The 14,903-nt window shown below is 36.3% G+C and overlaps 1 protein-coding gene across 4 annotated transcripts in view; it reads left to right on the top strand.

Moving 5' to 3' along the window:
* GRID2 (glutamate ionotropic receptor delta type subunit 2) overlaps positions 1-14,903 on the top strand; it is a 671,892-nt gene that overhangs the window by 415,294 nt on the left and 241,695 nt on the right. The window lies entirely within an intron of this gene.

Genomic DNA, 14,903 nt, shown 5'->3' with positions numbered 1-14,903 from the left:
TAAAAACAAAACTTTGTTGATGAAACATACTCAGATTCATTATAGAGGTGTATGCAGGATAATATGACTATAATTGATCTGTGCCTTGTTGTCTGTACAAATACTTATGGTATCAGAATTTGGGTAGTTACATAATAAAATTTTTGTCTTGGAATACAGTAAGAAAGAAACCCCACACTGTATGTAAGCTCTGACCAGTACTTTGTATTGAAAGCAACAGTTAAACTGCTATTGTGTTTGAGAGAAAAGAAGGGGAGATTTAGTGATTGAGTACTGAGTAGAGGATGTATTATGTACTTTATGAGAATCTCATAACATTTGATGTTGTGCAAACAACTGTTTGGTTATGCTCTCCTGTAATTGCTTTCTGTTTCTCTACATGGCTTTCAAAGACTCAGTAATTGACATCCTCTTCTTTGGGATCTTGCTGGGTATGCTGTTTCTAGACTAAAACAAATAACTGAGGGGCTGACCTCCCATGATCTTCAAAGATGTAATAATTATTTTCTTCTTCAATTTGTGTTGGCTATTCTTTGTTCTGCTTTCTTAAATTGCTATCATACTTAATTAAATTCTCCTGTTGTCATACCAGCAATTTTAATTGGATGTGATAGTCTTGGTTACTGCTTATCCTTCCTCCCTGCTTTTATAGCCTCACTATAAACATCTCTGTTGTGTTCCTCTTGAGAGACAAATGTCTTCCCAAGGAGAGTAAATTGCTTCAACCGGCCAAACAGAGTAAATAAATTTAAAAAAAAGGAAAGCAAGCAAGCACATTAATGCAACAAAGCTATTACACACACATTGGTAGAGACAGACAGTGTATTGAAGTGTGTATTTTCTACATAACTGAGAGTGGCTGATTCTTGTGTTATAAAAAGCTCACTCTGAACATCTGCAAAACTAATATGCAGTTGATTGCCATGGGATGAGTGTCTCTCTGAAATAAAATGACAGCTAGAGAGGATTAGTTTATAGTGGAGATAAGATCTGACAAAACTATTTCTAATCCAATCCTTTCTCCAAAGCGATGTTGTCTGATTGGCAAGACTGCTCTGCCTCCTTCCTTCTCACCAGAAGGTAGAGGTATAGTCATTGCATTAGTTTATCCTGGTTTCCAGAAAATATAACTGATTTCATAGCTACCGTGAAAATTCAGTGTTGAACATTTCTAACCCCAAAACACAGTGAATTTACTCACAATCAATTATTATATAAAAGTTTGTCCTTCAGCTAAACTGAAATGAAAACTAATAGCCATTATTTCTTCTGATAACATTCCTTGTGACACTGAAGGAGCTCTCATTAGTTTGTCTGAAGTAAAGGTTGAAGTTTATACCCTATCACTCATTTCACAGTTTGCTAGGAGTTTTCTTGTGAAGTTTTGCTGAGCATGATCTCCCATGGTTTTTTCTCCTTTTTTTCAGATTGTGTGTGGTAGTTTTATTATGGCTGTAATGTTTTTGCCCCATATACTTGTGATCCTTGTGTCAAAACAAATTCTTTCCTTTAACATTTGGTCAACCAGATTAGATAATTATCTGTAAATAGATTAACAGCATGTTAAAAAAAATTCTTGGTCCAACACTACAAAGAACAGCTACAATGATGGGTACCTGATTGAGATTGCTTTTGTAGACACTTCATAATCAGCAGTAATATTTTTGAAGACTGTTTTAAGAGAATTTATTCTATTTTGGAAGCACTTAACCAGCTAGCTGATTTTATGGTTTCTACAGTTTCAACAGGAGTTGGGGACTGCTGATGTCAAGAGCTAATTTTAGATTTACACATTATAAGTTTCTCACCTCCCCACATAATTTTTCCCTAGTTAGGTCTTCTGCTATTTAGCTTATTTTTAAATAATTTTTAAAGATTCAGGAGTTTTTTGTACCAGATGTTCTTTTTTTAAATGGAATATTAAATAGTGCTGCGATTCATCTGCGAATTTCCATAAATGGAAGTAACAGCTGCTTCTGCTGATTGTGAGAATAGGTGTAAAAAGTATCACTTTGAGTTTGTAAAAATGTGCTTTCTACTGGTTTCCTGGGTCGTCCTCAGCAAGGGCCCTCTCTTTAAATAAGCCCTTGTGCTTGCTTAGGGGCTTCACTTATTTTGTCTCCTCTTACAAGTGACCAGGCAGTCGTGCTGAGAAGGATTAGGGGTGCTGAGGGATGAGAGGTTGGACATGATCCAGCCATGTGCATTCACAGCCCAGGATGGGTCACACATCCAGCTGTGGATGCCCCATCCTTGGAAGTGTTCCAAACCAGGCTGGGGCTCTGAGCAGCTTGGTCTAGTGAAAGGTATCCCTGCCTGTGGTCGGGGAGCTGGAACTAGATCATCTTTAAGGTCCCTTCCAACCCAGACCTTTCTGAGAATTGATGAGAAAGGGAATCAACATTTGAACATCTGTTTTTAGATCGATAAATATTTTGATCTTACAGAAATTCCTGTATTTCAGAGAAAATAAAGAATCACAGAATGGATCAGGTTGGAAGGAACCTCTAGAGGTTATCTAGCCCAACCTCCCTGGTCAACTGGAGTCTATTAGACAGGTTATTCAGGATTATGTCCAGCTGCCTTTTGACTGTCTGCAGACAGGGAGACTCCATGACCTCTCCAGGCAACCTATTCCAGAGTTCAGCCGCCCTCACAGCAAAAAAATTCTTCGTCATGTTCAACAAGGAGCAGCAGGAGTTTATGCTGTCAGCACAAATTAATTTAAAAAATAGTTGCTACATATGAACATTAGAGGAGGAAAAGGAAATTAGCAAGATCATAGTATTGCCCTGCTGTGTTAAAAGATTAAAATAATCCGTTTTGTTTGGTCTCTTGTTCTTTATCTGGCTTCTGAGCCAGTATTACTTAGAAGTTAGATGGACACAAATTCAAAGGAGATTAAATGAGGAGATAAATTTTGTCAACCTGCTTTAGGAATTCAGCAAATGAAGTTGTCTTTAAGAATGCCTTGCAGAAGACATTTATTTGGTTATAAAGGCACCAAGAGCAGAGGCTCCTTTTAACCCATCCTCAGGTAGCTGGAGACAGGCCAAAAGAAGGCCTTGAGGCAGGGCCTTAGCTTTGGGAAGTAGACTGTTTATGGGACTGGGTATTTCTTAATGGGACTTATAGTGGAAAAATTTCCATAGGTTATTGCATATTTTATTCACTGGTTTTGCCTTGGACAAGAAGTGAGGTGTGCTTGGGAGAAAGCAGAGGAAAGAAAAAGGGAAGAAGTTGTTTCAAGTTTTCTCCAGATTCAATTAAGCAATGATGAAAGCACCTTCACACAAACTCTAATTTAAACAGAGACCAGCAAAAATAGCATGCCTGGCATTTTTAAATGCTCTGAGAAATGAAAGGTTTTTATGTGCAATATCCTTAAAACATTTTCATTACCTTGAGATGTATGTTGTATTGAAATTTTCCTCTCTCAGGAGAGAGTTGCTGTTAGGTCTACAGAATACCTGTTTCATATCCCCTGCTAGTTCTTAGTTCACCCTTATGGTAGCGATGTAAATGCAGGTCTGATTTATGATTCTTTGATTTATTTTTTTTTAACATTTTGCCTTAATTTTAAGGGGGGAAAATTAGTAGTATTTATTACAAATAAAACCATGTTTTATTTATATACTGTGTCATGTATATTTATCTAACACATGTCTAAGCCAAAAATTATGCTTGTAGAACACAAATCAGATTAGTAGTGTGCTGGTGTAGAATCAGTATTCAAAGAATAAAGCCTGTGATTTCTATTCTGTAAATTACTTAAATGTTAGTAAAACTTCATTGACTTTAAGATATCAGATCCTGACTGAAGCCAACTAATAGGTTTTTTCCATTAAAATTTTTCCATTTTCTTCTGGTCTGTGCTTCTGAGATAGGCAGGCAGATTACCAGAGGGCCTCGACTCCGAAACATATTTCACAGAATTTCAAAGCTCTGGCACTTCATTGCAAGTTGGAATAAAACCAGATTTTCAAACATCTACATCCTCTGCAGAGTTATGTGACCTTTCTTTTCATTCTACTTTTCTCCTGACTAGCTTTAAAATTTACTTCCAAGCCAAGCTCTTTGCGTTTCAGCCTGTTGTACTGTGGTCATGGGTCTTCCAGCACAGAGAGAACATCACTGTCTTTGCTGTGAAGGCATTTAGGTATCCACACTGCCAGCTGCTAAGGTTGGACTGAAAGTACTTTTTCATTGTCCATTTAATCAATCTTCATTTCGCTCTTGTTTAGGAAGTGGCTTGCAGCCTGCCATTACTGAGGATCCTAATGAGGCTTGCAGCAGTGAGTGCAAGCACACTGTCAAACCAATGCTCAGAGGGGACACAGAGAGCTGAGCGCTGGCCTCGAGCTGGCTGACAGACTCATGCAGGCTGAAGTGCACATTGAACAAGGGAGGAGGCAGAACAGGGTGAGAGAACTCATAATGTACTGCCACTTCCCCATCACAGCTGTCTGGTCACACCTGAAGTGTGTGAAAAGACAAAACCCCTCAGACTGTGTTCCCTAGCTTTGCCATTGCTTGTGGAGATGGAGATTTGAGGCTTGGTATTTATTTTCAGAAAACAGTATTGAGGAAATATGAAATTAAGTGATTGCATTTGTTTTAAAATTAGAATTTAATCTTGTGTTGTCATGTCTGTTAACTGTCCTGGTTATATCAAAAAGCTAAATCAAAGGCTTTACTGTTTATTGTCTGTCAGTGCAGTGACTTTCCCTGAGGTGTAACTGTTACTGTTTGCTCAAGGAATGTTCTGTTGTGTTTGTACAATGCTAAAAAAGGTGCACATTCTCCAGGTTTTTGATACTTCTAATGTATGTTATAAAAAGTAGAGAAAAGGGTTTTGTCTCAAGGGCATAATGCATTCGCCTAGGATAAGAGGAATAGAGACCTAGAATTCCCCTGTGAAAAAGCACTGGAGCTGCTTTCAGGTCTGACAAATGCTTTGTTTGGATTGTGAAATAAATTCGACAGGATTAAATTTGTTGGGTTGAGAAATACCAATATGTAGTGTAGGGTGAGAAATACAATTTTTTGCCTGGTACAAATGTGCATCCCCTCACAGGAATTACAGGTAATATAACTTGATGAGAAATGCTGCTTTTCTGATTGAGCTACCCTGATGCAGAAAGAATTGAGAAAGTGGAAAGAGTCAATGAGTACCAAGGAAAATTAATAATTGTTGAGGATCAAATAAAGTGAAAAGATTCAAAATAAATGTATTTCCACAGTTTGCTTGCATTCACAATACTTGATATAGTTTACACTTCAATACAAACCATAGAGTTTCCACTTCAAAAACATTTTTTTCTTCTGTCTGCTCTTCTGTATATATTTATCTCTTTTTTTTTTTTCCCCAAGCTAAGTGTAGTATACTGATTTTTCCTTTTACACAATATTTTATGAAATTCCTTTCATATTTACCCTGGTAAATCTTCCATTAACAAGATTCTTGAGATGCCCTGCATATCAGTTTTTACTTAAAATTAGATGTATCATTTCATTCTTCTTGCCTTGCAGTCTTTGCAAGATTGCCATGAGAACATACATATGCTATGGCTATGGTCTTTTTCCTTTTAAAGTTTTTTTTTTAATCTCTCAGGACTACAGGGTTTGTAAAGCGCCAGGCAGTTTATTTGTCTTCATCTCTTAACAGTGGCATCATTTGCAGACTCTCAGTCTTAAGTGATTACTGTGGGATTCCCTGATGTTTTGGATGGATCCCTGTCTGCACATTGCTGCCTTCTCTCCACATGTTGCTGGTGCTCATGTGGACCCCAGCCAGCAGCTTTCCCTCTCCGTGGGGGCCATCAGCCACTGTCAGAGGGAAAATCTGCATGCAACTCCCACTTATTTGCTATCTGACTAAAACATTGTTCATGAGGGCTTTGTGCTTTTCATGGGGTGGCTGAGTTGGGTTCTCATTTTATATGATGATCTGATGTTCACACAAAGTCCCATTTGTAGTTTGGGGGTTTTTTACCTTGCCAGGAGTTAATGCTTTGATGACTTAAGATGTCCTTCCTCCTTTAGCTTAGTTTAGTTTACTTTTTTCATTATTTTGTATCCAGTTCAGTCAATCTGACTTCAAGTCAAAGTGTTTAGGATTTGAAGATGAAGAGCTCTTTGGCTTCTGTACACATTTCTTACTTGAGGCAGTCACACCTACTGCCTCAGTAATATGAAACTGGAACTTTTCGCTTCTGGTTGCTTGGAGATTTTTGGTTTTCTTTGTTCCACCCCTAAAATTTGATGTTTGTTTTCTTATATCCCAAATCAAGACATAGAACCCCATAACCTCCTCACAGCTCTTAGTTTATTTCCATTGCAGTCTGCTTCTCCTTTTTCATGCTGACTTATGCTCATTCTGCAGTTTGCTTAGTCCTGCACCTCTTCTTCTCAAGGGTTTCACTTCTTGTTCTGATGGCTTTGGCAATTTTGGTTTAACATTATGTGATATACAAAATACCATATTTTCAGAAAATGCAGTGCTTAGTGGTGGTAATTTACTCTGATGAAGATGACACATGATGAATTTAAGACAAATAGAGCATGAGATGTTTTTCATAAGAGCTTTTTTCACACTAAAGAATATTTGTGCAAATCAACAGCATTTTTCTACTTTTACCCAATTAGTGGGCTTTTTTCCCACAAAAAACACTTCACTGTTTCTTTTTGTATGACTTTTAACTGATTTTCCTAGTGGTGTTAATTTTTTCAAGGAGATTTTTTCCATGATACCAGTAGGGTGGATTTGTTTGACACAATCCATTGCTGTTAATATCTTTTGTTCAGTGTGTAGCATTTGAGTCTTCTTTCACATTTGTGCATATTCTGCCAAAAGATGTTTCATTTTCTCTATATTGATGATATTATGTTCTGCCATGCTGGTAATTCCCATGGATTGAAGTTCTCTGTTTATTAATGGTAACAGAGGTATAAATATATTCACATAATCTCTTCCCTTCAGGATAATTTAGGATGGACAAGGAAGTTCTTTTCTTACTGATATTTTGATGGCAATAGTTACCAGTCAACAAAATTTATCAACATCAGTAAATCCTTGTCTCTGAGAGGTTGCTACAGTAAGTTTATTAATTGAATAGTTCTTACCCAAGCTTTCATCCTATGGGTGACTCTCACAGTAGGGATGCTGGTGATTTGCAGTTGGGCATAATTATTTCCTGCTGTCTTCTATAAGTCTGTAATGTCTGGAAAATTATGTTTGGGAACATAAATTCAGAATCTGCTCTGTACTAGTGACTGCTGATTGCTCTTTCTGGATGTTCATGCAACTTAAACGTGCTCCCTGTCTTTCAGACATCTGTTCAATGTCTAATCACCTAAACTTAAGCAAGCTTTAACCTTTATTTGTTTAATTATTCTGGCCAAGCTGCTATATTCTCATCCATTCCTTACTGCTCAATTTTCCCTTTTCTCTGGATCTTCCTATCTGCCCAGCATTTCAAAATAGCTGATTCTGTTTAGGCAGTAACTTTCAGGTGCAGAATTTCTCAATAAAAGGTGCACAGCTAAAATGTGTTGCAATTGCAAAATCTCTTTCTCTGCTCTTGATAAATACAATCTCACATAGTTTGAAGCTATTCAAAATACTGATGAAATGTCTTCTAGCTTGTTGGTCTCCCTGTTCTTGAGTCTGCCTTCTTAGTGGTATAGAATACAAAGCTTTTGTTTTTTCCCAGAGCCCTTTTTGAATTATTGAATGTTGCTTTTTTTGAATTTTAAATGGTGTTCAGATGTCAGCTCTTGTTTGCTTTGCCCCCATCTATTATTGTCCACTGCTTTCTTCTGAGTGATCTCGCTTCTTCGATGATTTTCCCTTGCACATGGAAAGAGCACATTACTAATTCACACTTAACCAATTCATTATCCTGCCTCTGACCTTTCCTCCAAACTCTTTTGTCACCTCTCCTATGATTAACTTGACAATGTACTGGCAGCTGTTAAGCTGAGACAGCTGCCTACTGAGGTGACTAATATTCCCTTTCATCTTTGTTCCTCTTTCTCCTCTCTACCTATCACTCTACCTACCCAACTGATCTGTCTTGTTTTTACTCTTCAGATACCAACTTTCAGAAGGCAGGATCTTCTCTCACCTTTGTCCATGTGCCCAGTGGGTTTTGACCCACAGGACTTCCTTGTGGAATGTGCAATGCTGATAAGGATTCATTTGTGCTGAGGTCCCACACTCTCAGAATTTCCTGTCTGCTGTGGTTTCCCCCTTCCCCCTTGCGTGTTGTAGCACCTCTGTGCCAACTCTTTCACTTGTTCAACTGTTTGCTTAGTTGTGAAATATTTGCTTTACGCACATGATTCTATGATTCTAACCCCACTTTTCATGTAGAGTAGCTACAAGATTTCTTTCCATTAACAGTCTTCCAATAAATGTAATGCCTTTTTTACTGCATCTGTGTAGCCATTAAAACTTGAAATATGAAGTGTGTTTCTTGAAGTCATAAAGCCATGATATAATATTATTTGGCTTTAGTATTAATTGGTCAGTACAGCAAGCTGTTAAAATGGGTATAAAAGTCACAAACTAAATTATTACTGAAACTCTTATAAATAAACTTGATAATCAAAAAACATATTGGGTGACATAAAATATGATAAATACCATTGCACTTAAAATGCAAGGGAATTCCAATGTAACTAGATGAAATTATTTTACAACTGTGAAGGAAGAATGAGGTTTCAGTTCTCATAGTTCATTCATTCAGAGATTTTGTAACATAAATTACGATGTCTGGAGGAGCTGAGTAGCTCTGAATGCATAAGTGCAGTTGTACTGACTGCATCCACAACTTGCATGCTTTGTAATGTACTAAGATTTTATTTCCTTGTCTCTTACTTCATTGATACCTGAACTGCTCTTGCCTTCCAAGAGCATTCACTGTCAATTTTGATCCTTCTGGAATTTCAGTGTTTGTGGACTAGTCCTTCTGCGTGCCCACTTGCACTAGATACTGTAAAAGCAAAGGAAGGATAAAACACCTCTGCTCTAAGACTTAGTTCAATATTCAGTCTAAATCAGGGTTTGTTTTATTTGTACTCATCTGAGCATCATATCTGGATTTAAATTGTTATTAAATGTGTCTGTGTCCTAATATAATTTCTTGTGCTGTTTTACAGCCATATTCATTCAGGTGAAAAATTGTTGTCCGGATCTTCTTTCTATACATTGTGATTACTGAAATGAAAAAAAAACCAAAGTCCATAAACACTTGTTGGAAATAAATCTCAGGTGTTTTTCATAAACACAGCTATTTCAGAGAGTTTCTTAAGTCATTGATAAAAGTAACAACATCCAATTTTCTGCAGTTTGAGCACATTGGCTTTTTTCTGTTGTTTGTCTCCTATAGATAGTTGCATACATTTTGATTTATCTAATGCAACATTACCTCCACAGTTGGCCTTCTGTGTAATACATTCTCTGGAAAGAGAAATTAGCCTTTTGTGCTCTCCCTTTTAACATTCTCCAAAAATGAGTGTGTCCTTCAATATTTGTATATTCCTCTAAAGAAAAAGCAGTGTTTCTCTGGCTCTAAGGCTGTGGTTTCTTTTCTCTTTGATCCCAGAGGAATTATGTTTGACATTTCCAGTTTTGGTAATGATGGAGCCACAAATCTTTCATTTTTAAAGATCAAATTATCCATAGCAATTAGTTCCTTGTAGAATGTCAGGGACACTTTTGTGTGACAGATGGATAAATATTTTCCCTTGGTTAACCAAGAAAAAATGTTTCTGGTGGTGTGGAATGCTAGAGCATCCTTTAATTACAGTCTTTAAATTAAACACTTTTGAGATATATATTTATTTCATCTTCGTTAAACATGCTATACTGTTTCCATCCAATGAACAGGGACTGTCATAGCAAGAAGGCAGGAAAAAATTTCAGAAATAGTAAGATGTTAAAGGACCTTGGGTGTCACTGAAATGTGACAGGCATTTCTCCTTGTAAACTTCAGCAGTGCTGAAGTAGACTGACCATCTCAAATACAAAAGTCACTCTGGGGGAGATCAGAGGTGGTTGTCAGTGTCACAAGCCACTGGACATGATATGCCAAAGCAGATTTTCTCTCACGCTACAGTTTCCACTAGTGCAGCAGAATGTTTTCCATTTTTGTAAACAAATTATTTTCTTATATGCACACATAATCCCCAAACAGCTTAACAGTAATTATGGAATTATTTTTAAGGAATGCACCTTTCTTTTCAGTAGCAATTAGGTGCTTTCAAGATATATCATTCTTGATAATGTTAAATGTTAAAGCAGTTTCTTTTTTTAAGTAGGACAGTCAATTAAAAACTTCAGTGATACAAGCCATACATAACAAAAAGGAGAGAGAACAATGTAAGCCTGTCAAGTTCAGGTAGCATGTGTGGCTTCAAAATAGGCTGGCTCTTGACCAAAAAAATATTTCTCTCAAGTGCAAGGCTGTGAACTGACTTTGCTAGAGGTGCTCCCACACTGCTCATTGACAAGAGATCACACAGCTCTTTCCCTGCTGCAAACCTGAAGCTGTGTTAACATATGCCCATTCACACTGGAGAGGTGACTGCTATTTCTGGCACTAGTTTGTGCCTGTTAGTGTCTGACACAGGCAGCCCTTAAGCTGAGGAGGTTATTCAGACAGTGCCCATCTCTTGGAGAGAGAGAGAGTTTGGGGTCTTGTGCCCTGTGACACTTGAACTGCTTTTGTTACCTGTCTAAGCACAAGCTTGGCAAAGGTTTTCATTTTACATAGTGATTTCACAATGTTTGTCTGTTTTCAAACATCTGGATTTCCAATAAGAAAATATCTTTTTTACCTAGTGGCAATATTCCTTGTCCTTTCATTATTTTTAGTAAAATCACTATCTGTATCCTTGGCTTTTTACATTTTCAAAGCACTTCACAAACATTGGTATTTTAACTAAGAAATCCAGTGTTTGCATTGCTGTCCTTGCAGCTTTCTTGCTGTATAATGGAAACTGATTTTAAAGACAATGGCCAAAAGAGTAAAAAGAGAGCAAGAACAAGTGACATATCCACTTAGAAAATGAGAAGTTCATTTTAAAAGCAGCAAACATGACATTCTCATTGTTTCAAATATGTTAGTACAGAGTTGTATCAAATTACCTTGTCTTGCTAATTGAACCAGTAAAAAAGACCTCACGATTACAGCAGTAAATTGTTCCCATTATCTTGTATTAGACACATATAATCTCTAGGCTGGAGCTCAGACTTTCTAATTTTGTTTTTTTAGCTGCTGCAGAGTGGATTTGGGGAACAATTAAATGAAAATGTCTTTTCAATTTTTCAGAGTTGGTTTGTCTTTATAAGTCTGGCATGATATCGAAGAGAGCTTTGCACATAAGTTTGTTTGAAATACTTATGGAGGAGGTTACTCTGGCAGGTCTCAGGCTGTATGTGGTATTTCATAGAGACATTCCTGCAGTTTTCTTTGCTGAAGCACATTGCTCATTGCTTGTCACTAAGTTCCTGCATCTCTTGTTTATTTTTTATGCTTAGATACCAAATGCAAACATACACAGTCTAAATAGTGAGCAAATGTAAAATGGTGTCTGTTTTGAATAATGTAGATTAGAACTAGCTCATAAATGAGTTTATTTGAATTCTAATAATTGTACTTTGCCCTTCATAAAACTACACTGCAACATAATTAAAATTTTCTAAGTCAAACATGACACTTAAGGAAGTACTGAAGTGTGTGTCCCTGAGATCAGGTCTACTGCTCTGAGACGTGTCATGTGAGAGAAAGTCAGAAATATTATGATTGGTTCAAGTTGTACAGCACAAGTATGGACGTTCAAACTCAAATTTAACATCAAAATTAATGAACCTATGAGAATGAGGCATCAAACTACCACTGAAGTTGGGAACACCAGTAAGTGCTTGGGGTTCTTAGAAGAAGCTGTTCCTCCCAGTTGGAAATTATGAAGACCTCTGTCACACGTCTCACTCATATAACTTTATGTGCATTATTTGTAATTAATTTAGAAAAGATTTAGAGCTGTAAGAAAAGACTCATTATAAAATGTCAGACACAATTAATTCAACCAGCTTTTACTTGGCAATAGGAAAATCAAGAAAGGTCATAATTTTAATTTCAGAATCAAAAATAGGACAAAGTATATTCCTTCATATATTTGACTCAGAGAGCAGTGGGGTTTCCAGTATCAGTGTTATCAGTCCTTAAGGTAACTGCTAGTCTACAATGCAGACAAAGAATTAAGCCTTGAATCTAAATTTAGATACCCATGGTTGGCTCCTGACATTATGAAATGGAAATACTCCATTAAGCTATTCATATAGATTGGACTAAATCATCTGCTTTCAGAATCTCAAATGACTTGAGATGCATGCCAACATTTGGTTTAAATTCTTAAGCATATTGAGCATTAAAAGTGTTATTAAATCTGTATTGATGCCTGAAAATCTATCACTGACAAGTAGGGAGGTTAAACATATGAAATTCCCTTTGATTTTTAATCCAATTTTTTTCCTCAGGAGAAATTTGTATGATGTAGACCTTTTGGAATCCCAGCAGGTGGGTTAGCGTTCAAGTGTGCTTAGGTATTGGTGTAACTACATTCTTAAAAATGTTGGTTTATGGTACAATATTCTAATGCCCATTGAATATCACATGCGCCTTAGGTATCTCTTAAATATATTCATGTGTTTTATTTGGTGTATCTAGTTCTTCTAAATATATTATACATATATGTAATATTAATGAGACAATCACTGCCTGAAAATTCATGTAATGTGGGTATGAAATCCAAGGGTTAACAACTCTCAAGTCAGACGGACAGATGTTCAAACTTCCACTGTTTGAACAGTAGAAGAGATGGCAGAGATTGGAGAGACAAAAAATGCTCCTCAAATAATTATAGGCAAGTTCAGCTATCTGCATTATAAATTACTCATTCAGAATATCTGACAGTTCTATTGCATGTTTAAGTGTATATAAGGAAGCAAAAATTTTCAGCTTTTGCTCTAAAAGTACTTGATCAGAAGAGAATTCTTGAGACCTCTGAATTTTAATGAGCTGCAGTGAAAAGCCAGCATTTGAAAGTTTATTTTGGAATGTAAAGTTCAGAAAAAAATGCTTCTGAAGCATTTTCTTCTCAAGATGCTTAAACATAACTATAAATACAATATAATAATAACTATAATAATAATGAGAAAAATAACAGTGATAATTTGCAGGCATAAAATCATAAATCCATAACAATAGCAATATCAAGAAATTAGGATGTGGCTGAAATGAGAAAGTAAAATTAAATTGTCCTGGAATTTCACTAGAGAGAACATATTACAACTAGCACATTCTCATATAACTCTGAGCTCACACACAGGGACCAATTTTTGCAGTGCAGGTAAAAGGCTTGACTTTGTCCTTGGGGTGGGAAGTTGGTAACAGATGAATTTCCAGTGGGTTGTGCCTAGGGAATACATTTTAGGCAGACACAAGCTTTCTTTGTCCACAGTTGGAGTGGGTAGGAAATTAGCCAAGTTCAGATGTTACAATGCTGAGCATCATTTAATTACCTCTGCTGACAGGAAGCTTTATATTAATATGGAGTTGTGCTTCTCCTGACTTTCATTCAGGTCTGTGTGTGGGTGGAGACAGCTCATATTTTATTATTTGTTCATAATGTGTTGTGCAAATGCAAAAACAGAGATGAATGAAAGTAGCATTTGGAATTACTGCTGGAGTGCACGTGGCTTTGGGTTACTGGTGTTATGATCAGATTAAATGGATGGTTGAATAGTTATATTATTTTTCAAGAGGTAAAATCTAATCACTATTCCTCCAGGATTTTAAATATTTCTTCTAGGTACAAGAAGTATATTTATAGTGGGAATTTCAGTGGCATTTTTTAGGAGTAGAACAATTTATAAGTCTTGATTTTTGTAATACATATTCATCCATATTTACAGAAAAGATTATAGTCTTGGGAGGTAATTTTTTATAAGAGAAAGTACATTTCCTCATTTGGTTCCTGTTTTTAAAATTATTTTTGAATATGTTCTAAAGCTATTCTCAGGAGATTTTTTTTATCATCTTAAGAGCCATGATCTACTGTCCTCATCTCTTTGTTGGACATGCATGCTTCTCCTTTTTTTTTCTTGACTTTTAAGTATTAATATTTTAAAGAGAGACATTTGGAGGAGAGGAGGAAGGTCACAAACTATTCAACAAAGCTTAGGAAAACACCAAATCAGTTTCAAGGCTTCAGAGAACACAAACCATGCCCTATAGTTTAGGCCTTTAAAATTATAAAGTAGGTAAATTGGATTTTCATGGAAATTTCACAGAAGGCTCATATTTCCAAACACCAGTATAATGTTTGAGTTGAGGTGAAATCCACATGAGATTTGTGGACTTGAAAATGCAGCACTTGCATTTTATGCCATTGAGGAAAAAACCTAATTTTTTTTATTCACATTTCATAAATAGCAGAATGAAATTTTACCCTCTGTTGACTGGCAATACCTTGCTTTCACCAGGATGAAGCCATTAGAGATACATTACAACTGTGCTGCATTTCAGGGTCTGCTGATGTTTCCATTTACAAGACCTGTCTTGCAGACTTACATAAAACCAGAAATTACAATTTATTTCCAAGGAAAATTGAAAACTTCTGCTATCATGAAAACAGGGCATTTTAATAGTGAAATAGAAAAAAAAGTAAACCTTGAAAGTATTTGATAACTTTTTGTATTCATTGTAGGGGACAGTAATAAAGTTAATACTCTTATGCCTGCTAAGTAGTTGATCTCTAAAGGTGGCCAAGTCTCTTCACTCCTTGCCACAGTTTCACCTTTTGGAGATTCAAATATTTGGGAATGGATCCTT

Source organism: Melozone crissalis, unplaced genomic scaffold (assembly GCF_028551555.1).
Source record: "Melozone crissalis strain CALT ecotype California unplaced genomic scaffold, PUWL_Pcris_2 ptg000006l_1, whole genome shotgun sequence".
NCBI lineage: Eukaryota > Metazoa > Chordata > Aves > Passeriformes > Passerellidae > Melozone > Melozone crissalis.
This window is presented reverse-complemented; position numbering and strand designations above follow the sequence as displayed.